Source organism: Pan troglodytes, chromosome 20 (assembly GCF_028858775.2).
Source record: "Pan troglodytes isolate AG18354 chromosome 20, NHGRI_mPanTro3-v2.0_pri, whole genome shotgun sequence".
Classification (NCBI taxonomy): domain Eukaryota; kingdom Metazoa; phylum Chordata; class Mammalia; order Primates; family Hominidae; genus Pan; species Pan troglodytes.
The window spans coordinates 61,539,333-61,567,193 of NC_072418.2; the positions used below are offsets into that span (position 1 = coordinate 61,539,333).

The following is a 27,861-nucleotide window of genomic DNA, read 5'->3' on the forward strand; positions in this document are numbered from 1 at the left end:
TCGGCTTCTCCACCTGTACAGGCAAAGGGGAAGCTGTCCCCATCACACATGGCACACTTGGGGTTGTCGGGCTTTGGACTGCAGCTGGAGCATCTTCTCATCTTGCATTTGGGCGTGGTGGGGTCCTCCAGTGTGGGATCCATGTCCGTGGGGTTCCCTCTGCCCCGACCCCAAAAGCCCAGTCAGTTTCTCTTCAGGCTCTGCCCCCAGGGTGGCTCAGCTCAGCTCCTGCCTAGGAAAGCCTTAGTGTTGGGAGGGACCCTGATGACTGAGGAGCCTGGTAGCTCCAGGTCGCCCACACTTTCAGGTCTCTTGCACCAGAAGGTGGCAGGATCCATTGGGAGGAAACAGGTCACCTTGGAAGGCATCCCTGGGCCCCCATCCCCAGGGGTAGGGGCCGTAGGGGGCCCGCTCTGCTGCCTTGACCAGACTCCTGGGCTTTGAAGGCTCCTGAGCCCAGTAAGAAAGAGGTGGGTGCCAAGGTTGAGGAGGAAGCATCCGAGTATGTGTAGGAGGAGGACAGGGTGGGACCATAGACTTTGCCAAAAGCTGCAGGTGGATCGGGGGACCCTGGGGGCTCAGGATCCAGCAAGGGGCGGCAGGAGTAAAGGAGGAAGGAATGACAGGTGCAAATACCTTCCCACCAAAGCCCTTGTTGCCCTCTGGCTCCTCCCCAGAGTTGTCCCCACTCTGTCGGTCACCCACTCCTTGAACTTGAGATCGGTGTCAGTGGTGCTAAAGCCATCATCAGCAATGACATCATCACCCCCTCCTCCTCATGGATGACCATGTGCTCCTCGTCACTCACTATGTCCTCACTGGCCATGTGCTGGGAATGAGCAGCTCAGGTGGGCAGCAGCAGGGCTGCCCACTGGTCACCTCCCTCATCAGGGGCTGCAAAGTGGCCTGGACCTCCATACTGAGTAGAAGCCTTTGGGCCAGAGTATGATGCAGTGCCAGACACCACCTGTGTCAGTTCCCGTAGTGCCTGATGGTCCATTTCCCTGCCGTCCAGGCTGTGTACCCCGTTGTGGGAGAAGGCTTGGGCCAGGCTGAGCCAGGTTCCCTGACTGTGTGCAGCCGTTCTGCCCCACAGAAGCTGCTCCTTGGTATCTGAGCTCTGGAGTGTTTGGGTTGCAACTGACAGGAGTTCAGAGGACACCCCAGGGGCAGTGGCAGTGGCAGTGCCCGTCTCTGATACGCTCCACTCCCACGAGCCCTTGTTACACTCCTGCTAGCCCCTGGCTTGTGGGCTTGGCCTCTGAGCTGGACTTCTTTTGGTCCTTGTTGCAAGTGGGCCACCTTCACCTGGAAGGCCAGGTCGTATTTCTGCATCTCATTGGGCCCCAGGGTGTACCACCGCTCGCTCAGCATCTGGCTGATGGTCTGGTTATCCTGGTTGGGGTGACCCTGGTGTGCCCCGCCAGGGCCTGGTGCCACTTGCTGAAGATCACGACCGCCACTCATGGGCCACCGGATGTGGTCCTTGTCCCATTTGTTGGGGCTGCGTCCATCCTTCTCAGAAGATGAGTCCTGTTCCTTGCGCAGGGCACTGAGGGACTGGGCCTGACATCATCTGAGTGGTAGAGGCAACTGGGTGTCAGGAGACATGATGGAGGGGAAAGCATCATCATGGTCATTCTCTGTCTCACTGTCCAGCAGGGACTCCCCTGAGGGGCCCAGGGCTCCTCCTCCATGGTGGGAGGTGAGCTTTTACCAGGTTCCACCACCCCCAAAGTGTGTGGGGTTGCGGGCCCTGGGCTTTCAGGGCAGGTGGCTCCAGGGGGCCGCCCAGGGTCAACACTCCCTGTCCCACCTGGTGGACGCTCATGAGCAACAGCTGCCAACTTGGCAGGTTGTTTTCTCTGGTTGGAGGCCACTGAGTGACTGGAAGGTTGCTGGGCCTCGTGTGGCTGCAGGGAGGGGTGAGGAAGGGGATGGAGTACCAGGGGAACACGGCCGCAGAGTGACCTTCCACATTCCTCCACACGAACATGCTGACGCCATGGGAGGCCTCACTGAACGCAGGCCTGGGGGCCAAGTACTTGGTCCGGGCAGGGGGTTCCTGGCAGGGGCTCACACCTCCTTGCCCCCTCCTCAGCCAAGGTGGCTTGGGCCCAGAGAAGGGGAGGTTGGAGAGGAGCAGAAGGCCAGGCCTCAAGTTTTGTTTTTTTTGTTTGTTTTGTTTTTTTGTTTTTGAAATGTAGTTTGACTCTTGTCACCCAGGCTGGAGTGCAGTGGCACGATCTCAGTGGCCTTCATACCTGGCTAATTTTTTGTATTTTTATTGGAGGTGGGGTTTTGCCATGTTGGCCAGGCTGGTCTTGACCTCCCGACCTCAGGTGATCCACCCACCTCAGCCTCCCAAAATGGGGTTACAGGCATGAGCCACCGCTCCCAACTTCATTCATTTTTACTTGAAAAACTCCGTTAAGCATTTTTTTAAGGTAGACCTAGTGGTCCTGAATGCCCTCAGCTTTGTTTGTCGAGGAAACACGTTATTTCTTTTTTCTTTCTGAAGGACAGCTTTGTCAGACATAGTATTAGTTGCTGGCAGTTTTTTTCTTTCAGCACTTTGAATGTATTATTCGATTCTGTCCTGACCTGCAAAGTTTCTTTAACTTTTGACTATTTGATTATATTGTGACTTGGTGAGTATCTATTTGGTTTGAACCTCTTTAGGAATCTTTAAGCTTCATGGATTTAGATGTCTAAATCTTTCCCATGATTTAGGCAGTTTTCAGCCATTCTTTAAATAAGCTTTCTTCTCCTTTCTCTACTTTCCTTCTCAAACTCCCATAACCTGACAATGGTTTGCCTAATGGTGTCTTGTTGGCTTTCTTTTCTCTGTCTCTTTTTTTTTCTTTTCTTTTTTTTTTTTTGAGACAGAGTCATGCTCTGTCACCCAGGCTGGAGTGTAATGTGTGGTCTTGGCTCACATTGCACTCCAACCTCCGCCTCCTGGGTTCAAGCGATTCTCCTGCCTCAGCCTCTCAAGTAGCTGGGACTACAGGTGTGTGCCACCACACCCGGCTAATTTTTATATTTTTAGTAGAGATGGGGCTTTGTCATGTTGGACAGGCTGGTCTTGAACTCCTGACCTCTTAATCTGCCTGCCTCGGCCTCCCAAAGTGTTGGGATTACAGGCTTGAGCCACCACACCCAACCTTCTTTTCTCTTTTTTATTCTTTTTTCTTTGTCCTCTGACTGGATAATTTCAGAAGATCTATATTCAAGTTTACAGATTCTCTCTCCTGTTGAAGTTTACTATTGTGTTATATCACCCAGTCTGGTCTTGAACTCCTGGGCTCAAGAGATCCTCCCACCTTGGCCTCCCAAAGTGCTGAGTTTACAAGCATGAGCCACTGCATCCAGTCAGTCCCAGCACTTTGGGAAGCTGAGGTGGGAGGATCACTTGAGCTCAGGAGCTTGAGACCAGCCTGGGCAACATACTGAGAACTTGTCTCTATATTAAAAAAAAAAAAAAGTCTTTGGGAGGCCAAAGCGGGAGGATCACCTGAGGTCAGGCGTTCGAGACCAGCCTGGCCAACATGGCAAAACCCCATCTCTACTAAAAATACAAAAATTAGCCAGGTGTGGTGGCACACGCCTGTAGTGGTGGTGCATGCCTGTAGTCCCAGCTACTCAAGAGGCTGAGGCAGGAGAATCGCTTGAACTGGGAGATGGAGGTTGCAGTGAGCTGAGATTGCACCAGTGCACTCCAGCCTGGGCAACAGAGTGAGACTCCATCTTATAAAAGGAAAAAAGAAAGAAAAGAAAAATTCCATATCTGAGTGTTTACTCCTGAGTTTTTGAGATTGTTATTAAGATCGTGCTCTACTGTGATGATTTGGGTTTGTTTGATAATCAGAAAAAAGCATATTCTTTTGGGTATTCAGCCACACTGCTTTGGTGTCACAACTGCACATTGGTTTCACAGCTGCAGGACAAATTCGAGCATCTTAAAATGATTCAACAGGAGGAGATAAGGAAGCTCGAGGAAGAGAAAAAACAACTGGAAGGAGAAATCATAGATTTTTATAAAATGAAAGCTGCCTCTGAAGCACTGCAGACTCAGCTGAGCACTGATACAAAGAAAGACAAACATCGTAAGAAGCAATAGTTTCTCTTACTATTCTGAGAGCCTTATCATTCTACATCCCATCTTCCTGTGAGATTGTAGCATTTAACTCTAATTGCAGTTCTCTTTTTGAAAATTGTCTTGCTTATTGTATATTTTCCCCAACTAAAGCGTGAACTCCTAGCAGGGCATGGTGGCTCATGCCTGTAATCTCAGCACTGTGGGAGGCCGAGGTGGGTCGACTACCTGAGGTCAGGAGTTCGAGACCAGCCTGACCAACATGATGAAACGCTATCTCTACTAAAAATACAAAAATTAGCTAGGCGTGGTGGCTGGGACCTGTAATCCCAGCTACTTGGGAGGCTGAGGCAGGAGAATCACTTGAACCGTGGAGGTGGAGGTTGCAGTGAGCTGAGATCTCACCATTACACTCCAGCCTGGGCGACAAGAGCAAAACTCCATCTCAAAAAAAAAAAAAAAAAAAGGTGAACTTGAAGGCAGGTCCTGTGTCCATCTTTTCAGATTCTGTATCCCAGCACTTAGGACATAGACAAACACGAAGATGACAATCAATATTTGCCAAAATGAAAAAACAAAAGAAACATGAAACATCATGTAAAAGAAGCTGGTTAGGTGGAGAAATTTCTTTACCATAGTCTTGCTTGTGGATCCAGTAGTGACTTTTACATTTTATATCTAAATAGAAGCTGGAGGCTTTGTTGGGTACTCATAGGCATAAAATATTATGTTATTTATTATAGAGTTAAATGCTACAAAGACAAATCTAATTAATAGGCCTATTTTCCTTTTTAAGTTCTACTCATAATTTCTTCATAGTTTTTATGATAAAAGGTTGGATTTTGATTAGAACTCCCATGCTTTTGTGTCAGAATTAAAACTGGTATTAGAATAAATAATTCAAAAGCTAGAGAAAGAGTACAATGAGAAGCCATGAGTTGCATTTGAATTATAATATTATGTCTTACAGATTTTGGGTATATGCTAAAGTTACCAAAGTTGTAGAAAATAAGGCCGGGCATTGTGGCTCACATCTGTAATTCCAGCACTTTGGGAGGCCGAGGTAGACGGATCATTTGAGGTCAGGAGTTCGAGACCAGCCTGGCCAACATGGTGAAACTCCGTCTGTACTAATAGTACAAAAATTAGCCAGGCGTGATGGTGTGCACCTGTAGTCCTTGCTACTCAGAAAGCTGAGGCAGGAGAATCGCTTGTACCCAGGAGGCAGAGGTTGCAGTGAGCAGAGATTTTGCCACTGCACTCCAGCCTGGGTGACAGAGTGCTATGAGTCACCACACCTGGTATGAGCCACCGTGCCTGGCCCACAATGACTTTTACACATGTTGTTAAATCATCTTACAGATTTTATAATTTGGGGGAAGAAAAGTTTTACTAAATGGTCTTTTAATGGAAACTCTACAAGAACCAGAATCTTTGCTTTGTTCACTTATGTATCCATTCCTAGGCCTAGAAAAATGTCTGACACATAGCAGCAATTATTCATTGAATAAATGGACCCAGCGATAGTACATTAGCTATGCTATATGCATACATTAAAGATGTAGATTATTGACTTTCAAAAGATAATTAATGTAACTTCTTACTGCTTCTGAACATGTTTGTTAGTTATATTGCTGAGGGACCTTTATCTTCTCATTCTTTCATCTTAACCCAGTGTTATAAAATTGAAATCACCAATATTATTCCATATCTAAAATTAATATCTACCTTGTAAAAAATATCACTCTGCTGCATTTGACAATAGACTTTTTAGGTAATAATGATGCAATCCATAGGGTTTTTTGGGGGCACAGAGGGATTCATGCTAACAGAACATTTTATTTTCTATTTTCCCAGAGCTGTAAAACATGAAATTGGGGTAGTATAAGGCATACTTTTACTCTTTTTAGAATTTTTTCTAAAAAAAATTAGTGTTTGTTCCCTATATAACTTTTAACTTTATAGGTAAATATTTGTCTCTTTCAGCTCCAGTTTTATGTGAAATAGAGTTTTCAGATTTATGTAGCATGGAAAGTTTTAATACGTCAGAGTTACTGATTTTTGCCATTTTCTCAATTATTTCTTTTTTATCTTTAGTTGATTTTTTTGTAGTGACACATTTTGTTTCTAGTCTCATTTCCTTTTGTTTATATTCTATGTATATTTCGTTTTTGGTTACTATGCGAATTACATATAACATCCTAGAATTATAACATTTTAATTTGAATTTATTTCAACTTAAGTTCAATCACATACCAAAATTCTACTGCTATACATATAGCTCTACTCTTTTTATGTTATTGATGTAACAGATTATATCTTTATTCATTGTATACCAGCTAACAGATTTACAATTACATTTTATGCATTTGCCTTTTAAATTATGTAGAAAATAAAAAGCAGAGTTAGAAACCAAAATTACAATAGGACTGTTTTTATGTTTGTTTATGTATTTACCTTTACCAGAGAGCTTTGTATATTCATACAGCTTGCTTATTTACTTATATAGTTATTGCCTAGAGTTCATTTATTTCAACCTGAAGGACTTAACACTTCTTGAATGGCAAATTCAGGGATAAATGGATTTTTTTTCAGTTTTTAAAAAAATCCGGAAATGTCTTAATTTCTCCCTCATTTTTGAAGGATAAGTTTTCCAGCTATAGATTTCTCAATTGACAGGTTTCTTCATTATTTTAAATATATAATCCACTGCCTACTGGCCTTCAAGGTTTCTGCCGAGAAATCAGCTGCTAATGTTATCTGGATCCCTATCTGTGAGAGTTGCTCTTCTCTCTGAGTTTTCAACATTCTCCCATTATCTTTTGTTTGTTTTTGAGACAAATAATTGTACATATTCATGGGATACAGAGTGATATTTTGATACATGTATACAATGTCCAATGATCAAATAAGGATAATTAGCATATCCATCACCTCAAATATTTGTCATTTATTTGTATTGTGAACAGTCAACATTCTTTCTTCTAGTTTTTTAAATTTATAAACGTTTAAATTTTATTACAGAAATTTAAATTTTTTGATTCTGAAAAAGTCATATATGTATGCAACATCGTTTTATCATTTATTTATATATTTATGCATCTTTCCTTTTAGTTTTGACAGAGATTTTCTATTTTATCATTATTTCAAAAGAACTCTTACCTGTATTTATTTATCAATTATATTTCCCTTGTTTTTTCCTAGTATATTAATTTATTTACTTATCTTCTAAAAATACTCCATATAATCTGTTTATTTTGTTTCCTTTCTATAATTTCTTCAATGATTAGTTCTGTTCTATTTTCCATTAAAATATTTCAATCTCGTATGAATTTTTGTCAGATTAGAAATTTAGGGCATTTCTTAATTTCTCTATATTCTAGCTTTTGACTTTTTTTTTTCTGACCTAAGAGGTATTTAGAGCACATTTTAGATTTTTTGACTAATCATTTAAAATGTATACTAATCTTCAATTTAAATAAAAAACTTGTCTATAGTGACAAAAATTACAAATGAGCCTAACTAATAAATTATCAGCTGTGTTTATATGTATAAGCATGCACAGATTTTGGTAAATATGTACATAGTATATTGGTGAGCTTATTTTTATCATTCTTAACTCGTTGTGTAGTCTAAACGTTGGGGAAACAATAAAATACAATAATCAGATGGTGTGAATAAGAAAATTGTTCTAATGTTTGTAAACTAAGCAACTGTTTTAACTGCTCCCCTCTTCCTGATTGACTTCTAAAGGGGATTAATCCATATTGGGTCCTATCATATATGTCACGGTATAACATCTCCAGCTATAAAATGGAAATTTGAGAATAACTTTGCTGCTACTCAGATACATTTTATTTCAAAAACATACACTAAGGTGTTGCTGTTGGATGTTTCCAAAAACGTATTCACACAGAACTTTCAATCACACTGAGCCATATTTGAACAGTCTTTCAAGGTCAGCTCTGGCATAAGCTAACATTATACCATTTAACTCAGAAATTTCTTTAGTATTTGATTAATGGGTTTATGTTTGATATGTAATGTAATTTTCTAATGCTAAATCAGGTGGTAATTTTGTTAATCAAGTTGATTTAGTGGCTTGGGAAGAAAGCTTTTAATGTTCCCCTAATTTTTCTTACCTTTGACATGATCCTTCACATGTCTTATTTTGCTTAGTGATTTTTCTTTTTTTTTTTTTTTTGAGACAGGGTCTTACTCTACCACCCAGGCTTGAGTGCAGTGGTGCGATCACAGCTCATTGCAGCCTTGACCTCCCAGACTCAAGCTATTCTTCCACCTCAGCCTCCCAAGTAGCTGGTACTACAGGCACATGCCACCAAACTTGGCTAATTTTTGTATTTTTTGTAGAGACAGAGTTTTGCCAAATTCTCAGGCTGTTCTGGAATTTCTGGGCTCAAGTAATCCTGCCTTGGCCTCCCAACATGCTGATATTACAGACATAAGCCACAGTACCTGGCTAGTTTTCTTTTTTAAAAAATCTATTGGTTATTAATTTGAAGCCTTCCTTTTCATAGCTGTGCTTCTTAATTGGGAGCAAATATGAATGGACCACAACTTAGCCAATTTTCTATATACGATTTTGCATCCTAATTTAAAGGAATATTAATTCTTTCTTTTCCTCTTTCATTCCACAAACCTGTATTGACTACATCTAAGTTCTAAATGGTGCACTGGATGTTGAAAAAGTTGGTGATGAGCAAGAACAAAATTCCTCCTTTCAGGAGACTTACAGTTCAATATGGGAAATATAATTTGTTAAAATATAAAAGTGCAATTGTGTTACATGCTGTACGAAGTACATGTTGACATGTGAGTATATAATAAATGGGCTGGAGGCCAGAGGATTGCCAAAGAGAATGGGCCTCCTGCTGAGATGAAAAGTTGAGCAGGGATTAGTTGGTGAAAGTGGAGGGATGATCCTTTCTAGGCAGGAGGAAGAACATGTACAGAATCTCTGAGGTGTGATGCAACAAAGTCTATATAAAAAACTGAAGAAAGGTCTAATGTGGCTTAAATACAGAAGCTAGTAGGAGAGGAGTTGAAAAGAGGCTGGAGAAGTAGAAAGTGTCTGCATTCTGCTGGAACTTATATTGTATAAAAAGAATTTCTCTTTATTCTAAGTGCAATGTGAAGCCGATGAAGTGCTTTAAACAGGTGATGTGATTTGATTGAATTTATTACTTCACTTAACAAATATTCATTACATGCCCACTGTTTGTCAGATATTGCTGTAGCCCCTGGTGATACAGTAGGGAATAAAACAGGCAAAAATCCCTGTCCTCTTGCAGCTTATAATGGACTGCAATGTTTAATATGTCAGAGGAGGTCCACGGAGGAGTGACTTCTAAGCAAGAATCTGAAAAAAATGAGGATATCTAAGGAGGGAACAAATGGTTCAAAAGCCCTATAATTGCAAACAGGCATGATGAAGCAATTGTAGTTGTCCTGACTCTCAACACCGTGGAACTCAAAGGAGATGGAAAGATTCTTTCTCTCCCTCATATATTTTCTCTTTCTGTCTATATATATAGAATATGAGACATTTCCCTAATCATTATGTGTAATTACAATTACATATACATATGTATGTAATATATAAACATATATATGTAATTGTAATTACACATAATGATTAGGGAAATGTCTCATATTCTTCTACTCAGAAATAAGCAATATAGCAATTACTGTTTTTTACATTTTACAGTTACAGTTTCAGAGAAAGTTTGATATTTATCTAAAATTTTTCAATGTATGAACTTTTTCATTTGGCAAACCATAATTGTACATATTCTTGGGATACAGAGTGATATTTCTTTACATGTATAGAATGTGTAGTGATCAAATCAGGATAATTTCCACTAATTTAAAATGCCACCTTTATGTTATTGTAATTTATATATATACTATATATATATACACACACACATATATAAACATGTCCACATACAGTGTGTGTGTGCACATGTACACACATGCATATGTGTATATAATGCCCAGTATAAGCAATGTGCACAAATAAAATTAGCTAACAGAGATAGTATAGAGTGAGAGGAGAGGTAGATTAATCTTTGAGGAAAAGCACAATTTTATGGCTGAATGGAGAAAGCTGAGGTGGTTTCTAAGATGGAGAATAAGACGAAAAATGTAAGTACGTTGTCTGACTGAATTCAAGAAAGAAGGGTAAAAGAGAAGAAAGTAGTGGTCTTATCATTAAATGCCACGGAGAGGTAAAGATAAAAGCAACATATTGTTTTGGGTTTGGTAATTTAAGGGTTACCAAATTCCGTTTTGGAGGAGGAACAGATTCCATGTCCACTAGAATGGAATGAACAAGAAATGGAGGAGGAAAATAGGTAGCTTTTCAAAAGTTTTCAAAAATATGAAAAGAAGAAATGAAATGGTACTTGGAAGAGATTGTTGAAATGGGAGAGACTATGGTGGCTTGTTTAGAAGCAGTTGAGATAGATCCAATTGAGATAGAGATATTGACTACATAAACAAAAGAATGACAAATTAATAGTGTAATGGATAACTTGACTCTGGCAAATATTGTGAATTTTTGTGAAAGTACAACTAAAAGGCAATGTCACTCCAATAATCACCAGAGTAATCAATTTGCTTATTGCTGTCCCTTTAAATATAGTTCTCTGGTATCAACTAACATGTTTTTAACTAATGATGCTTCTTAAAGAAAAGGGAAAAGACCTTTTTCTTTCTTTCAGTCTTCAGTGATTCACTGCTTCATCTCGCTCCACCAAAGATAAATGAAATCTACATCTCTTATACATTAACAATGCATGACAATTTATAAATAGCTAAATTTTTGGAGCTAACTTTAAGTACCTGAATGGAATTTAATCAATCCACTAATCTCCTTCTCACTTCTCAGTTATTTATCAAGTTTATGTCAAGGGACAAGGAAAAATTATCCAAACATTGTTTAAAACAATCATCATTAATTAGTAACACTTATCCAGGGGGGTTTTTAACCTTTCCCCCACTCAAGGATTATTCTAATGTCAGAGTAGAATAAAAAATAAGTGCAGCGATGCTGACTCTTCCAAGCTTAACATTTCTCACAAGTCAATTAGCTTTGTACTGGGAGGAGGGCGTGAAGGGCTGCTTGTGGTAGTTGTGTAGCAGCAGCACAATGGCTGCAGACAAGGAAAACAGTTTCTAGGAATTCCTCGTATATAATTTTATATTTTTGACAAGATTAATGACCCATGCTCCCTTCCTCTCCATTTCTTTTTTTGGAATTCTGTTGGTATGTAGTTAGTATATTTTATTAAAGGAAATTAGCCTTATCTCTTATTATATTTTATTAAAGAAAATTATTATATTATTCCTTTATATTTTTATTAAAGGATTTCATTATTATTAAAGGAAATTAGCCTTATCTCTTATTATATTTTTTATGACCTTCAAAGTAGTGTTTCTGCTTAAAAGTGTACCCTGGCCGGGCGTGGTGGCTCACACCTGTAATTCCAGCACTTTGGGAGGCCGAGGCGGGTGGATCACGAGGTCAGGAGATTGAGACCATCCTGGCTAACACGGTGAAACCCCATCTGTACTAAAAATACAAAAAATTAGCAGGGCATAGTGGCGGGCGCCTGTAGTCCCAGCTACTCAGGAGGCTCAGGCAGGAGAATGGCGTGAACCCGGGAGACGGAGCTTGCGGTGAGCTGAGATCGCACCGCTGCACTCCAGCCTGGGCGACAGAGCAAGACTCCGTCTCAAAAAAAAAAAAAGTGTACCCTGAAGCACACATCAAGCGACATGTAGAGTTCATAAATTCTGGCCAAATGGTCATACCTCAAACCTCATCAGCACTAAGGCTCTTTACTTGCACTGACAAATATGAACGCTGGGGAATTTGGAAATGATATATAATAGATATATAATATATAACTTTCCATGTGATTTTCCTCTTAATTTTTTTCTAGCTGATCCATATGAATTCCTCTTATTAAGAAAAATAAAGCATCCAGGATTCAATGAAGAACTGACTATCACCTTGTTAATCATTCAGAAACATGTTGCAGACTTAAGCCTTTTTGATATAGATACTGAAACAATTACTTGCTAAGAGCAAACTTGAAGGTATGGATAAGGCCCTGAGTCATCTTCCTGAGCTGAATGATAGTTAAGCTGAATGTACGTATAAAATATGATTTTCTAACCACTTGCTCGCCAACAAGGAAAACTTTTAAGTAGAGCAGAACCTGAATAGACAAGACATTTCTTTCTTTTGGTAGAAAATGATTTACCATCACTGTCTAGTTAATTGTAGACTAGGTAATTTTAACTTTGTGATTTATTGCCGGAGACATTTTCTTCTGTACTGTAAAGTGTGTGTCAAAAAAAAAATAGCGATTTTGGAGGATTAGAGGAGTTTGATAAATTGCCTGCAATTCTGGCAGTATGAACTGCATATTAATTTCTCTCTTTCAAGAACGTTTTTATTTATTAATTCCTTACAAAAACTCCCTAAACTTTGGAACAGCTCTCAATTGCCTGTATTCTTTTTTTTCTTATTATGGTACTCTTCTAGAGATTTGGCTTGCATCTATGAATAAGCCAGGACATCTTCAGAAATTGTCTGATTAAAAACACCACCAATGGAGTTTCATTAAATTTGTATTGCTCTGACTAGTGAAACACACACATCTATGTTGCTGAGGATATTTTACTGCAGTTTGAGTTGTAATAATAGCTCTGTTTAAGATCCGTCAGTCACTTGAATCTTCTCTAAGGCTTTGTATGTTAGAAGTTAATTTGCTTTCTTACAAGGCCACATTCTATCTTGTAACTAAACAACTGAATTTTATGTCTTAGCGTAGATGGTTTATTACTTTCTGGTTTTTCTTTAGTGAGAATCCTATAAAAACACTAGTATTTTTCTCTGAGTTTAAAATTCAACACATGCCTACTGATATGATTAGGCTTTGTATCCCCACCTGAATCTCATCTTGAATTGTAATCCCCATAGCCCCCATAATCCCCGCAGGTCAAGGGAGAGACCAGGTGGAGGTAATTGAATCATGGGGGCAGTTTCTCCTGTGCTGTTCTTGTGATAGTGAGTTCTCACGAGATTTGATGGTTTTATAAGGGATTCTTTCCCCTTTGCTCGGCACTTCCTCATGCTGCCTTGCGAAGAAGCTGGCTTGCTTCCTCTTTGTCTTCCGCCACGATTGTAGATTTCCTGAGGCCTACCAAGCGGTGCTGAACTGTGAGCCAATTAAACTTCTTTCCTCTATAAATTACCCAGTCTTGGGCAGTTCTTTATAGCAGTATGAAAACAGACAAATACACCTACTATGTAAAACTTAAAATACAAAAAAACAAAACATTTAGCTCCTATGTTAGTGAGATATATTTTGGTGTACTTTGTTTAGTATTTTATATTAAAAATATGTACATATATTTATATATAATTAAGAACATGTATGTACAATCGTGCATACACCATGTACATACATCTACTTAAGAAAATAGCTATGTAATATACCATTACTCAACTAGATTATAATTTTCTCTCCATTTCTTTATTGTAATTTATCATTTTCTACTTTTTTGTTTTCTCATTTTTATTGCATAATATTTAATTATGCAAAAAATACATTAAATACATTGAAAATATATAGTTTAGCTATAAGAATAAAGAACGATGGTAAAACAAATGCTAATACCCACTACCTGACTTAAAGAATATGATACTATTTTTTTCCAATTGAAATCCCCTCAACTACTCAGAATTACTGCTATCCCTTTTATCCTTTCATTAATTTTCTTCTAGTTTTCTCACATGTGAATCTATTTCTAAATACATTTCTTTATTTTGCAAGTTTTTGGACTTCATATAAATGTAACCATATTGTATATATTCTTCTTCAGCTTCTTACTTTTTCACTAAACAATATGTTTTGCTGATACCTACATTCATATGTACAGTAATAGTTGATTTATTTTAATGGCTATATATTATTCCATTGTTAGAATACACCAGGATTTATTTTTACTTATTTTTTTTGCTGGAAAATTGGGTGTCTTTTTCATTTTTTGATATAACAAACAATGTTGTAATCATTTTGTATGTACTTCCTAGTCCACTCCTGTAAGTTTCTCTTGAGTACATACTAGCAATGAAGATGCTGAGTCACTGCATATACATACTCACAACTTTATTCTATAATGCAATATTCTATAAAGTAGCTGTATCAGTTTATACTTTAACCAGTAATGGACAAGATTTTCTGTTACTTCCAATCTTTGTTAATTATTACTTTTAGACTCTAACTTTTATCAGGCTCATGGATGTAAAAAGCATCTCAGGGTGGTTTTAATTTGCATTTATCTGCTCATCTATGAAGATGAGCTTCTTTTCATATAATTATGAGTCATTATTTTTGTTTTGCCTTCTTTTGTTTATGCATTTTGCTTGTTCTATGTCTTATTTTTCCTGTTGAGTTTTGGGAGTTCATATATATTCTAAATGTATATTTATTCACTCATATATATGTTGCAAATATTACAGTTTATGATTTGTCACCTTATGATATCATCCAAATAGAGAAGCTTTATATTTTGATGTAGTCATATGTTCATTTTTCCTCCTTAATGTTTGTTTTTCTTGGTTCTATGACCTACCAAAAGTAACAAAAATTCTCATTTATTTTTAATCTAAATGTTTTAAGTATTTTCCTGGAATTCACCTTGAATTGATTTCTGTTGGAGATAGGTATCCAATCTAATTTGCCTCATATGGATAACCACTTGTTCTATTACTGCTGTAACAAATTTCTACAAAGTAAGTGACCTAAAATAACACAAACTTGTCGTCTTACAGTGTACACAAGTCAGAAATCAGGCATGAATTTTAGTGAACTAAAATCAAGTTGTCGACAGGCATGTTTCTTTATGGCGGCTAGGGTAGAATCCATATCCTGGCCTTTTCTATCTTCTAGAGAACATCAGCATTCCTTTTCTCATTGCCTCTCCTCTCTATTTTTAAAGCTGGCAATGTCACATTTCTCTGACCATTCTTTCGTTGTCACATCTCTCTCTGGACTCAGCTAAGAAAGGTTCTCCATTTTTAAGAACTCATGTGATTAGACTGGGCCCATCTGGATAACCCAGGAAGATCTCTCCATCTCGGTTTGCATCCTGAATCACATCTGATAAGCCTTTATTGCATTCAGTGTAACATATTCACTGGTTCCAGGGTTAGGCATGGGCATCTTTGAGGGCCATTATTCTCCCTACCACATTATTTGCCTAGCATCTTTCATTACATTGTCCATCTATGTACTTATTGATTTCGAATGACATCCAAATCAGTTACAACATTTTATGTAAGCATTGTTTTTATTTTTATGTTATTCCACTAGTCTATTTTTCTACTCATGAATTATGGTACATGAGTTTATTTTTGCAACTTTAAGCTCAATAACATGTTTTAAGATTTCCTCAACTTTCTTTTCCACTTCTTCAGAAGTTGACTCTTTTGGCCCTTTGGTCTTCTATACACATTTTAGAAATGCTTTGTTGAGGACTAAGAGGAATGCTAAGATTTTGATAGGAATTTCATTGAATTTTGAGTATATTGGCATGCTACAATGGTTAGTGTTTTATACATGAAAATAATACATCCCTTCCTCTTTTCTTAGTATCATGAGATGTTTGTTAGGCAGACATGAATATTGAGTTGTATCAAATGTGTTTTTCTGCATTATTGTGGTGGTGATGTGATTTAGCTCCTTTAATTAATGTAATGAATTACATTTGTAGATTGCTCTAACTATTGAAACAAGCTTGAATTTCTGGAATAAGCCCAATGTGATATTTATTCAACAAATATTCATTGAGTATACCTAGTATGTAACATGCTTTAAGAATACACCAGTGAACCAAACAGAAATATCTGACATTACAGAACTTAACATTCCAGTATTTGGAGACAGACGATAAAAAAGTGAACATGTATATTTACAGTTTGTCAAGGAATGATAAATGAAGACTCTTAAAGTAGATGGGGAATTGGGAGTGAAGTCTGTAATTTAAATAGGGTGGGCAGGAAAGCTTCACAGAGAATGGGACATTTAAGAATAGACTTGAAGGACAGGCAAGAGCAATCTCTATGTTTATATGGGAGAAAAGGTTCCAGGCAGATGCAGTAATAATGGCAAATATCCTGAAGTAGGATCATGCTGGAGTTTTTGTAGAGCAGCAAGGAGGCTAGTGTGACTGCCACAGAATCACCCAAGGGAAGATGAGAAGATCAGACCAGACCAGCACTTGGGCATCTAATGGGAAAAGTTTCTCAAGCCATCATAAAAATTTCACTTTTACTATAAATACTACAAGAAACCATGGGATGTTTTACAGTAAGAATGGTGTCATAATATGTTACATGTTTTAAACAAACTCTATAGCTTCTGAGTTGAAATAGATTGTAGGGGCTCATGGCAGAAGCAGAGGGAACATTTAGGAGACTACTGTAAAGAATATCATGAAAAGAACAAACAACGCTATGTAACATGCTTAAATGGACTGAAGAAGATGTATAAAATCAAAATGATGTTACCTTCACACCTTGAATCAGTATGATAAACCCCCCTCCCCAATCACAAAAGAAAAACTAAACACAAAAACCAGGCTTTGGTTGCTCCGACAATTTTACAGGTGAGTTCTAGCAAACATGCAAAGAACGTTTAATTGCACTGTTACAGAAATTCTTCTGGAGACAAGAAAATAAGACACATCACCCAACCAATTTCATGATAACAATGTCAATGTATAATAACAGAAAAAGTGGATCTCCAAAGAAATAAATTTATTTGGAAATAAACAAGGATTATAATCTGAGATATTTGTGCTATGATCAATCATAGGTGCATCCCAAGAGGTTGAGGTAAGGAAAATATTTAAAGACAAAAAGAAGTCTATGCAAGCTGTTTTGAAACAAACATCATTGGTCACAGGGCCTGATGCAGGAGCTGGTGTTAACTTACTGGCAGAAACAGCCATTGCTAAGCAAGTGTTCTTGTGAGGGTGGCTTATCTGAAATGCTGCAGTCTTGAGGAATTTTTTATGATAGGTCCTATTATAGAGACACCTACAGGATGAGCTGGACAAACAGAGTGTGCTGGGTGGGCAGAAATTTCTTGTGAGTTGATAGAAAGTCCTTGTGATAGTGCTTATCGTGGACACACACACAAGATCCCCTTTTTCATGACCCGGCTCCACTTTGCTTTGGGTCTGATGTAAGTGACTTTGCCTTGTCATTGGCAACTTTCACTGTAGTATAATCTGCACATTAAAGTTACCTAACAATAGTACAAAGAAAGAAAATTAAAGGTATATCTCTTTCAAAAATATAAACCCCAAAATTGTTAGGAAATTGTAGTGAGTATAAAAGATAATTCATTATAATAGACATCTCAAGCTTCACAGAATTCTGACCTTTGCTACACTCTCATCCACAGTCTTTTCTCCTAGTAAATGGCAGCTCCTTCTGTTAAGTTGCTGAGGCTTCTTATTGCTTTTTTCTTCAAATAACAGTCAGAACTGAACAACTGTAATCATCCTAGTCCATACAATTGTTATATTTTCATTTAAAGAAGATCAATGTGTGATTTATTTTTATATATTTCTGGACAATTCTTTATATTTTAATAGTAGTCAGAATTTGATCAGGAAAACAGAAGACATCCTAAGTATTATAAAGATAAAAGTTTAATATTAATTAGGGCCTTATGCTATTATTGGAAGAGCTTGGTGAATAGATATTAGAAAAGCAGCTAGACAAAATCAGAAGAGGTCTGTTTTATATCAGAGATCTTAGCCTGACAGTCTAGAGTGTGGGCACAGATCCCAGGCTTATAGGAATTTCTGAAAGGTCTGTAAATCTTATCCAGATGGACAGTGGGAGCTCATAAAGAATTCTGCAAGCCATCACATCTTTCAAACCTGCTGTGTCGAATCCTTAAGCCTGCTTTATGTGAAGACCTCCTCTTCACTCCTCACTTCCAGCTCTCATGAGTTTCTTTCATAGGCAAACCCAAACCTGGAACAATGTGCCTGAAGACTTCGGGTGACTCAGTACCCAGACTTAAATAGGAGGGGAGCCATGGTGGAAGTGGCCATCCAGCACAGTTTTCTTGGTCTTTACTCATAGTTTTGATTCCTTAAAAAAATTAACCACATTAAAATATGTGTTTCATAATCTACATCTAATAATACAAATATTTAAAGTCTTTTCAAGTTTGAATACGCTACCCATGTTGCTGCTACCCCCATTTTGTGTGTGTGATTTTTGTGTGTGTGTTAGAAGCTCATGACCTTTGAAACCTGCTCTTATGAGCTTGCTTTGATGATTTATTTGTCCAGAGAGAATTTTTTTTCCCACCTGGCATTTTGGACTGCTATCAACCTGAGACCACTTTGAATTAAATTCTCAGCTTGCAAATTTGGAAGCCACACAGATTGTGTGAGTTCAGGCTGAAACCTGTTTGAGAGCTGGATTCTGGCTATAAACTCTGCAGGGAACATTTTCTCTCTCCACTCAGAGCTGAGAACATAGGGAAATTTATTTGCTAGCTCTCTTTGAAGGTTTATTTAATTTATTTATTTAATTTCTAGTACACGTGCTCACTGAAGGTGTAATACTTATGTGAGAATCTCAAAATCAGTTGTGTTCTTTGTATGACCCTGGTTTTGTTTCCTCCTGCTCTCTTACTTTCAGTGTGTCTCAATATGTCTGCTCAATATATCATCTTAAATTTCAACTGAGGGTGGATCTTCTTCCCAGCTCACTCACATGGTTCTTAGCTAGATTCAGTTTCTCTCCATTTGTAGGACTGAGGACCTCAGTTCTTCACTTAGGGTTGGCTACAGGTAATCATCAATTTCTTGTAACAGGACTTACACTGGGCCACTGACAGCATGCCAGTTGGCTTCATTCAAATGAGAGGGCAAGAGAAAGAGAGAGAGGGAGAGGGCACAAGATGAAATTCACAGTATCTCATAATCTAATCTCAGAAGTGGCATCTCATTACTTTTGTTCTATTCTATTCAATAGAAACAAGTACCTGGGACCAGCTTATACTATAGGAAAGAGATTATATAAGGGTATAAATACCAAGAGGTAGAGATCATCAAGAGCCATTCTGGTGGCAGCCACAATATCTTATCCAGAATATTTCTTATTCAGGCCTTCAAATGTGCTGTTTTTTCTGGTCTAATGGAAATGAACCTTCCTTCCATACAATTTCTTCTCCTAAATTGTACTCTGGCTCTCTTATCACATACAAACGTCTATGTTAGGTATTTGTGTCTGTCTTGATTCTTGGTAGGCTTTTAAACTCTGTGAATGTTGGACTGTGATGTAGACATCATTTCACCGCACACTCTGTAACCACCAAACCTTAGCAGCTTATTCAGTAAGCACATACTTGGCTCTTAATGAGTATTGCTTAAATTGATGAATTGAATTAGTATTTTACCTTCTCTGTTGCTTAGCTAAGCAGAAGAATTTGTCATTTTTTAAATTTAGTGACTGGTTCTATTAAAAGTTACCTTTGTCTATATCATTTTGTTATACTAAAGCACAAATGTATAAGGTCAAAAAACATTCTCAAGATTTTGTTTAAACCACAGCCCTCAGTTGTGTATATTTATCTCTTGTTTTCATATGCAAGATTTCTCCTGAAATGGGCAACAATTACAAGAGTTTTTTTCCTATTCTGAACTAAGAAAATAAATATTTAATTCGCAAGTTTAGAAAAGTGAACCTGAAAAATCACAGGGCTAGGTGGGTTATGAGGCCCACTGGTACATGATAGTGTTGAATGTGGATTAGAATGAACTCCGTGGATTAGAATCTCAGACCATAGGCAAACGTTTACTTGTTTTAGAATAAGCACATTTGAGTCTGCAATAAGTATTACTATTTTTAGGTTGAAAATGTAATTCGTTTCTAATAATAACCATATTGGCTAGCATTATTTCAATCGTGTTTAATGTTTTCCAATGTCATTTCATGTCAGATATCTCTTTTGATTCTTAGTAACAATTTGGACAAGACAGCAAATGCTATTGTCCAAGTTTTCTAAAGAAGAATCTGAAGTGAAATGACATCAAGAGACCTATCAAGACCTGTATCCAGGAAAAGGTAAATCTGAGCTGAAATTGTAGCCCTTGTAAATTACCTACGTGACATACCAGATAGTGTTCATGATCCATTTAGTACTCTGTTCTAAAAACGAGACAATATCCATTTATTCACTTGTTTATTTATTTAGTGTTTGTTCAGCCCTTACTGCATATTCCAGGCACTATTCTGACTGTGGCAGGAGTAAACAAACAGGCATGGTTCTTACTTGCATGTAATTACAGTCTTATAGTGAAAACAAACAAGTGTTAAACAACAAAATCTCCCAATTATTTTAAAATTATAAACTTGATTCGATACTATGTGGCCATATAATTGTTCCTAATTTGGTTAGAGAAGGGAGGCAGTTAGGGAAGCCTTCCCTGAGTTAGTGCCATTTAACCTGATTTATGATAGATGATAAGTCATTTGTCAGGGGAAAAATACTCCAGGAATAAAGAACAGGTACAAAGGTCAGGTTCTGGGAAGAGCTTGTCTTGGTCCAGGAACTAGAAAATGTTAGAGTGGCTGGATCTGGGAAAGAGACAAAGAGTTATTAAATGAGGCAGCAGGCTTCAGCAGGTGCCACATTGCTCAGGGCCTTGTAGGCCATGCTAAGGATTTGGGATGTTAATGTCAGTACAAACAATTGAGTCATAAGCAGAAAGTAAAAGCATGATTCCATCAAATGTTATTCTCTAAACAGTAATTTTATAAATACAGGTTAAATGTGTGTGGTCCCAGCTACTCAGGAGGTCCCAGCTACTCAGTATTCCTTTTCAACAAATATTAGGTGCCTACTATTAGCCAGGTACAGCGCTTAGCTACTTTGAATGAAGCATATATTACAAACTGGCAGAATTTCTTAAACAAAGAATCTAAAGTTGTTTATACACCATTATCTCGGTATTTTATAAATTTCTTGAAATTATTTTTATGTACACTGCTTTGCAGAATTTTAACTGGCTTTGAAATAAACAATGACAATAGTCCTCCATGTTACTAGTTTCAAATTTTCCCAATACCTACTAAGACATTACTTAATCGACAGATTTACTGTCAATAGTTTGTATCAAATTGTGATAACATATTTGAAATTAATATTTCAAATTAAAGCAAAATCACAAATTTATACTTTATATTATGAATGAGATTCACAAAAGGAGCATGATAATATATTCTGTTGTCATCGCATATAAAATAATAACATATAGAGTATGAATCAATAATTTTTCAAATACAAAGCTATTACAATTAGGAATACAAAGAAATCATAATTAGGAATACTTCTACAATATTAACACACAATAGTGGTAACACTTGCAAAATGGTGGTGGTGTTTTTTTTTTTTTTTCTTTTCCCGACAGTGTCTTGCTCTTGTTGCCCAGGCTGGAGTGCAGTGGCGTGATTTTGGCTCACTGTAAACTCCACCTCCTGGGTTCAAGCGATTCTCCTGCCTCAGCCTCCCTAGTAACTGGTATTACAGGTGCCTGCCACCACACCCAGCTAATTTTTGTATTTTTAGTAGAGATGGGGGTTTCACCATGTTGGCCAGCCTGGTCCCGAACTCCTGACCTTAGGTGATCCACCAGCATCGGCCTCCCAAAGTGCTGGGATTACAGGTGTGAGCCACTGCGTCCAGCCAGTGGTGGGTCTCATATCTCAATGTGGACTTTTACTAACTCCCAATGCCTCAGTTTCCTCATCAGTTGAAAGGAATGAATGAAAGATATGTGTTTTTCATATTACCAGGTAGATGATAAGGAGATTTTAATTTTCTTTTTTTTTTAACTTTTATTTTAAGTTTAGGGGCATTTGTTACATAGGTAAACTGGTGTCACAGGGGGTTATTGTACAGATTATTTCATCCCCCAGGTATTAAACCTAGTACCCAATAGTTATCTTTTCTGCTTCTCTTCCTTTTCTCACCCTCCACCCTCAAGTAGACCCCGGTGTCTGTTTTATTCTTTGTGTTCATTAGTTCTCATCATTTAGCTCCCACTTATAACTGAGAGTATGCTGTATTTGGTTTTCTGTTCCTGCATTAGTTTGCTAAGGATAATGGAAGGTCCATCCATATTCCAGCAAAAGACATGATATCATTTTTTAATGGCGGCATAGTATTCCATGGTGTATATGTACCACATTTTCTTTATCCAATCTGTCATTGATGGGCATTTAGGTTGATCCTATACTTTTGCTATTGTGAACAGTGCTGCAATGAACATTTGTATGCATGTGTCTTTATGGTAGAATGGTTTATATTCATCTGGGTATATACACAGTAGTGGGATTACTGGGTCGAATGGTAGCTCTGCTTTTAGCTCTTTGAGGAATCACTATTCTTTGCACAATGATTGAACTGATTTGCACACCCACCAACAGTGTATAAGCATTCCCTTTTCTCCATAGCCTCACTAGCATCTGTTATTTTTTGACTTTTTAATGATAGCTATTCTGACTGGTGTGAGACGGTATCTCATTATGGTTTTGATTTGCATTTCTCTAATGATCAGTGATGTTGAACTTTTTTTTTTGTATGTTTGTTGGTTGCATGCATGTATTCTTTTGAAAAGTGTCTGTTCATTCCCTTTGCCCAATTTTAATGGGGTTGATTGTTTTTCTTTTGTAAATTTCTTTACATTCGAAATGTTTTTATTATTAAGTTGAGCTGTCTCATTCTTAGTATGGTTTTTCACTTTAAAAAGTATAAAGGTGGACATGGTGGCATATGCTAGTAATCGCAACTACTGGGGAGACTAATACAGGAGGGTTGCTTGAGCCCAGGAGTTCAAGGCTATAATGTGCTATGATCATGACTGTGAACAACCACTGTACTGCAGCCTGGGCAGAGTGACATAGTGAAACCATATCTCTAAAAAAAGAGAAAATGTAATTTAAATCTTTAAATACATATGTATATGTGTGTATATATGTATATATATTGCATATATCAAAAATGGTTTGTAGTTTCCATTCACAGCACATAGTAAAATGTCTTAACCTCCTCCCTCCTCCCTATGTGTGTTTTTCTAAGTGTGTGTCTTTTTTACCTTAATTTTTCTCTTAGTGTCTCATAGTCTTCTTAGGTCTCCCTCTTTCTTCTGTCTTTCACACACACACACACACACACGCATGCATACACACATGTACCTTGAAAAATAGCTTTTCTTTTTCTTAAAACTTCCCAAAGCTTTCATAAAATTAGCCCTCAGGCACTCTTACGTATCTCATCCACTCTTCTTCCTCTCTCCCCTTCCTGAAGCCATTTGTAACTTACTCTATTACACTAGGAAGGGGAAGCAAATATTCATATTATTTTCTTGTTATATCCTTAGCATTTCTAGACCTTTGTGGTTTCTATGGATGAGGGACATAATATTTATTAATTTATTCTAAACTTCAGTCACTCATAATATACCCTTTTATTCCTCCTTCTTCTGTGATATTGGGAGTGTATAGTTGTCATTGTGACAAACCCTTTGCTGTCAGTATCTATAGTGGATGGGGAGAAAAGGAGGGCTTTGCCAATCATCGTCTCCAGTGCATTTCCCACTGTCAGCGTCATTGTCTAATGCTGTTTGCATCCACACAGCCTAAGGGAACCGTTTAAGTGAGTGACTCCCTCCCTTCACTTCAGCCCATCACTTGAGCATTTCTCTCCCTTGAAAAAAGACAAGTGGTGCTTCTAAGACTTGAGTAATTCTGAATATAATTGAGGACTAGATGTTCCTGTTTTATATCCTACAGGGCTGGCATCTCTAATGCTGAAAGTACAACAAAGTGCAGTGGTAGTCACTGAGTGTTCAGCCATGCTGGGTCATCAAAATAAAAGGAGATCGTCTTCCCATTCCTATCAATGGCCTCATCTCTACCAGATATATAACTGGAAAAACAATGCATTTGCTTAAACATCCACAGTGAGCCACACTTGTTCGGTGTTGTGGGGAAATGATACAGAAGCATCCTTGTTTATTAAGGATCCAATTTTGATAGGATGAGGCATATTTTTCCTCCCAAGTCTGCACATGGTCATGCATTAAATATTAATGAGCATCTTCTCTCTATCAGGCTTTGGGGGATATGTTCACCTCTTGGGAGGTGAACATGATAAATAAGATCCTTTCTCTCATGTAGCATTCTCTCCATTCTTTTTTTTTTTTTTTTTTTTGATAGGGACTAGCTCTGTCACCTAGGCTAGAGTGCAGTGGTGCAAACATGACTCACTGCAGCCTTGACCTCATGGACTCAAGTGATCCTCAAGTGATCCTCTTGCCTCCACAACATCCAGCTAACTTTTAAAAAATTTTTTGAAGAGAAGGTTTTGCCATGTTGCCTCAGCCTCCTGAAGTGGTGGGATTACAGGTGTGAGCCACTGCACCTGGCCATGTTTTCTTTCCATTCTTATGGAAGGCAGTAGTCAGCAAAACAGTTAATCAATTGAGAATATATTAGGTTGTTATAGGAACCATGAAAAAATAAAATAGAGTGTGTAAAGAAGGCTTGATGGCCAGGAAGCTTTTACAGGGAAGTGATATTTGAACTGAGACCAAATACTTAAAGAAGCCAGTTCTTTGAAGAGTTGATGGGAAAGTATTCCAAGAAGTGGGAATGGCAAGGGGAAAGGACTTAAGATGTAACCTCAGAATGATTAAGGAGGAGCATGGTACAAGAGGATGTCAGAAACATAGCCAGGAAAGAGAGCTATGCTTAAGTATTAGGATTTTATTCTTTGCAAAGGAAAAGCCCATTGAAGCTTTAAAGCAAGGACCTAAGAGTTAACATAATTTTTTTAAGGTACCTTAAAAATTTTGCTGAATGAAGAATTCATTGAAGTGAGTCAGGATTGTATGATTTTGGACAACCAACACAATGCCTGAGGCATCGTTTCTTCATATGGAAATTGGAGACAATGATCATATCTACCTTAGCAGATTATATAATGAATTATTTTCCTAGGGCTCCTGTAATAGAGTACCACAAACTGGGTAACTTAAGCAACAGAGATTTATTGCCTCACAATTCTAGAGGTGAGAAGTCCAGATCAAGAAGCTGGCAGGGCTAGGCTGCCTGAAAAGGTGCTAAGGAAGGAACTGTTCCAATCCTCTTTCTCTCCTTCCAGTAGTCCCTTGGCTTGTGACAGCACAGTGTCAATTCTCATATGGCATCCTCCCCGTGTGCCTCTCTCTATGTCCAAATCTCCCTTTTATTTAAGGACAGAGTCACAGTGGATTAGAACACCCCCATAACATGAAGATTGCATGAAATTATATACATAAATAATTCAACAACATAACTTCCAAATAGAAAACACTCAGCCTTTGTCATCTCATCATTATTTGTTTACACCTTTGTATTATTGGTATAGCTCTAGTCTTTTGAAAGTTGCAGTTACTCATCTTTGTGTTTTCCACTCCTTTATAGCTAAGTGTAAGGTGCTTTTGCAAAATCCAGTACTGCATATTTGAGAAATGCTTTTTATTCCTACACATACTGCATATACTGTTACACAATTCGATTTTGTAGGTCTAATGAAGTTGGTCTTTCTATGAGTTCCTATGGCTAAAAATAGTCACAATTGTGTACTCCAGTAAATTGTTAGAATGAAGGAAAATAGTTTGAGTGAAATTATCAATCTGGTTTTTCTGACTTCAGCTGTGTGTCATGTTTGGTTAGTCAAGAGAAACATCTAATGTGAGGCCCCTGGAGGACAGCTGATAAGTAAGCATACCAAGTAGAATGGCTACTGGAAAAAGTGTGCCAGCTAGAGAGAGAGAGAAAAGAGAGAGTTAATTTACCATTTGCTCAAGTAAGGAATGATCCACAAATTCAACAAAATCTAAGTAGTCTTAAAGAACATGTCATTGACAGATTTATCTTCTAGTCTCCCACTTTGTCTAATACTGCTTCAAAACAAAGCAATTTACTGAACCCAGTGGTCTCATTATTCTGGAGGTTTATAAGGTTAAAAATACCTGGAGTTTTGGTAGCAGCAATAGCACTGAAGTGGGATATTAGTAATGATGCGTGTGTTTACAGCACCTGTGAACACACAGAGACTGAAGCTTGAAGGCTGATGACCCTGAGTTAGGGGAAAAGATAAAACTTTTTATTAGATTTTTTTAATGTCGAGAAGAAAATTATTTATCTCCACATTTCTTGAATATTATCCTCTTACAATTACGTCAATGATTCTCACCCCAGTTATATATTAAAATTACCTGGAGATATATAAAAACTATCAATGTTCTACTCTTCTACAGATTAAATCATCATCACTGAGGGTGGCTCTCCAGCAACCAGGTTTGAGAACCACTTTAGACCAGAATTTTTCTCTGTGCCGTTCAGTAATGGCAATGATAACTGTAGGATATGCAAATTGCAGAAAGACAATGACAAATGGTTTAACTTATCCCTAAACAGCTGAACTGTCTTAAGCCTCATGGCTACTTTAGAGTGACCAAATCCATGTAGACGCCAGAAGTTGTGTCATACACCTATTTCAAGGGACACATAGAATTTACCTATATATACCTACCTCAAGGGTCATGTCGGTTTACCATTCCCCTAAACAACAGCTTAATAGTATAAACTGCTGAACTGCTGTCTGCCTAATATTTATTGTGGCTATACTTCTTCTTTTCTGTATTAACGGCCACTGCTTTTCCCAGCTTGCTCTTTGTTCTCCATCTGTTGTGGGTCACTTGTGCTTTCTGTTTTTAACACCCGTGTTGCTGAAGTCATTTCTCCAATTCATGATCCATGTAACTACTTCAGCAGTGGAAATGGCACCCCTCAGGTTCAAGTCAACATTTTTATATTTCCCTCTAGGTCAAGATCCAAGCTATGGAAGAAATCAGGATATGTCAATTTTCTAGAGCAGCCAAGTTTTCTAAAAGTCTACCTAGCCATGTAGTTATGTAGCCTCACTCTCACTTAAACAAAGAAAATTAAAAAGCACACCAGAAAAGACTTTTCTTATTAAAAACACATGTTTATTGTAGAAAATATAGTAAGGAAAAAGAAGAAAATATAAGGCAACTAGAATTTCTCTAGTTAGAGAAAACTATTATTTATTTGAGTGTGTGTGTATATCTATATATATATATTGACATTCAGCTCTTATGTACTAGATACACACATCTACTGTTTCATAAGCTTTTTTCACAGAATAGATTATAATCAGTTAAGTTTGTTATCACCACAACACTTTCTTCTTGAAGACCTTCTGGAATGAGGCATTTGCTGTTCTATCTAGAGACCCTATCCTTTCAAAAGGTCATTTATCTGTGGAAAGAGCTATTCTGGCCACAGTTACTGCCAAGAAACAAGGTGTAAGAAAAGGCCTAAAGTTAAGTTCAGAACTGCTGTGTTTTGATGAATATTCCGTTGTTTTGAGAGGAGGTAGAAGCATTCTCAGCTTCAGGATATTTGCTCACTACTCATTAGTCTCTCTGAGAAGTAGCAAACTTCAAAGGTTAAATATGAAGAGATGAATTGTGTAATGCCTAGATGTCAGTAGCGGAGAAGGTATCTGAGCAAATTCAGAATTTTCTCCCTGTCTCCATGGGCCTAGTGTGAAGAA

At 37.8% G+C, this 27,861-nt stretch overlaps 1 pseudogene; it reads right to left on the reverse strand.

Moving 5' to 3' along the window:
* Window positions 1-221: 221 nt before the first annotated feature.
* LOC129138072 (protein capicua homolog) lies at window positions 222-26,826 on the reverse strand (annotated as a pseudogene).
* Window positions 26,827-27,861: the final 1,035 nt, after the last annotated feature.